We start from the raw sequence: 2,525 nt of genomic DNA on the forward strand, positions 1-2,525 counted from the left end.
GTTTTGCTCAATGGCTTAAGCAGTTTCATTGGGACAGCGAGGACTTGGTGGTGCATCCACCTTTAAAAGGAAGGCAACATCTGCTCAGAACCCCAGAGCTCCTACCCTTAAGCGCTGGGATGTTTGGTGAGGCTCTGCCCACCTACAGGGGTGGCACTGGCCTCCCATGGCACTAGGGCTCGTTCCCTCTCCGGGATCCCGGTGTGATGCAGGGTCCCCAGGCAGGCTCATCTTTCCCTTGGAGGTATGAAGTTGGACCTCTTCTTTTCCTGTCTTCCCCCTGCTGTCATCCAGGGTGATGGGAAATCAGGTTTACAAAGAGCACTTTATATAAATAATGGATCAAATGAATACATTTTTCTCTGTAGAACCATTCTTCTCTTGGCTGCCGAGGGAGGATGGTTTCTGCTTGCATTTTCTTTTCCTCCTTCTTAATAATGGCGTCTTAGATTTTATGCAGATTATTCCTCTGTGAAGTTCTTCCACGTTTGAAATGCCCTGGGCTTGCCTGCCGTGGCTCAGACACTCATTAACATCCTCGCCATGCAATTGAAAAACAAGCAGGAGAAGCAAGCGGGGCGGTACGTTTGAAACCAGCGCTGCTTTCCTGCAGGGCGAGCTTCAAGCGGGCCCCCTTCTCCTGCGGGGCTGCAGTCGGGTACCATGGGACTGGTGCGTCCCATGTCTCCGGAGCTGGGGGAGTGGGAGGGGATGGGTCTCCATGCACTTGAAAGTGGGCATGGGAGTCCAGAGAGACATTTCTCTTCTTGAAGATGTTGAACAAAGGAATACAAAAACTCACAGTAGCTATTTCGAATACTGCAAAGCCAAATATCGCCTCCCTGATAAGCTGTGATTCAAAGTGACAGCTTTATATTACTTGCATCATTTAAAAAAATGAATAAGTTTTTAGCCCCTGAAGCCACAACCCAGGCACTTACGCTTGGCTGCAAGTGAAAGGACAGCAGTCATTGGGAGCAAACACTGGGCGAAGGTACGCATTTAGAGGGGGGTGGCTCAGCTTTCAGTGTGTTTGCTCTGGCCTGTTGGTATTCCTGCACAGCAGTGGCGCTACAAAGCAAACAAGCAATGCTCATCCTTCATTCCGTTAAACAGTTTTTGTCTCAAATTGCACAGCACAGACTTGCAAATAAGTTCCGCAGAGTGTCACTGCTATCTAAATCAATTTTTGCAAGTTGTCTTGATTTTTTTTTTTTTAAACTGTTCTGCCCTGGTTCGGAGTTGAAATAAGATATTTTTTCTCTCTTAAATTATCATGTGTGGCTGGGAGCTGTCATGCTGCTGCTGCATCTCACTGCCTAGGGCAACAGTGTAGACAAAAAACATGAGTATTGCTAGCGATAGATGTTGGCACCAGCCAGACCAGTTATCATGCTTTACAATCTCATTGGCTTGGATTAACTAATATTTTTTCATGGAGCGAATAAATTACCATGTTTAGTTCTGTTGGCTCATCCCCCCACCGAGGGTTTCGTGCTGAAGCTCATAAATTGTGCAGGCACGTAGACGCCGAGATCTCTGTGCTGGGTCCCGCACTGATCTTCAGCTGAGGACCAGGGTGGGATCTCCGCCGGCACCAGCTCTCCGGCCCCATCCTGCTCCAACCCAGCTTCGTTCCTGGGAAGTGCCCGCGCATGAGGAATGCGATGGGGTCGTTTCTGGGCTCCTGTGTCTTGACGCAAGGAGAAGCTGTCACCAGCTGTACATCACGGGGTGAGGTTCAGATACTTCCCAGCACCAGTCTTTGAGGCGCTGATTCCAGCCTGGTTTGCAGGGGGGGAGCAAAGCTTTCCTTTCCCTGATGAGTCCCAGCTGGAGTGGGCATTACTGCACTCCCTCCCCCAGTCCCACCTCTCCCGGATTAAACCAGGCTCCTCTTCCAGGCTAAACCTGCCTTGCTGTTGGGAAGAACTGACAAATCCACCACCCCAGCCCTCCTGTAGGTTGCCTTAGGTAATTTTAAGCCCATCTCCTTTTGCACCGGAGAAAGGGACTGAGTCCCACTTCATCTTCTCTGCCTCTGGCCGAAACTCCTGTGCTGCTGGGGCTGAGGATCGGGATGAACAGAGGTGCAAACCCCCCTTGGCCATCGTGGCTGCGTGTAACTGGGTGCACGCACAGGTCTATGATGTGGGGGCGTTTCAGGGTTTGTTTCTTCCAACCTTTTAGTTTACAAAGCCTAAGCCTTGCTCCCCTGGGCGGGGGGGAAAGGACGGGCAAAGCTCCTGTCCCGGCTGCCTGCCCGTCCTTTCCCCCCCGCCCAGGGGAGCAAGATCTCAGCAACCTCTTGCACAAAAGCCTCCGACTCCATTGTGCTTCACCAAGGCCGTTCTGCAGCAGCAGCGCAAGAGGGGGCTGGCAGCACGCGCTCCAGGACGGGACCCCCTGCCCGCTCAGCAGCACTGCTGGGGGGGTCCCAGGGCCAGATGTTCCCGTGGGAGGGGGACAGGCAAGCTCGGAGAGATGCCTGGTTCTTCCTCCCTGGCTGCATCTGGAGGATGGAG

This window comes from Rissa tridactyla, chromosome 6 (genome assembly GCF_028500815.1).
Source record: "Rissa tridactyla isolate bRisTri1 chromosome 6, bRisTri1.patW.cur.20221130, whole genome shotgun sequence".
In the NCBI taxonomy this organism is placed as follows: Eukaryota; Metazoa; Chordata; class Aves; order Charadriiformes; family Laridae; genus Rissa; species Rissa tridactyla.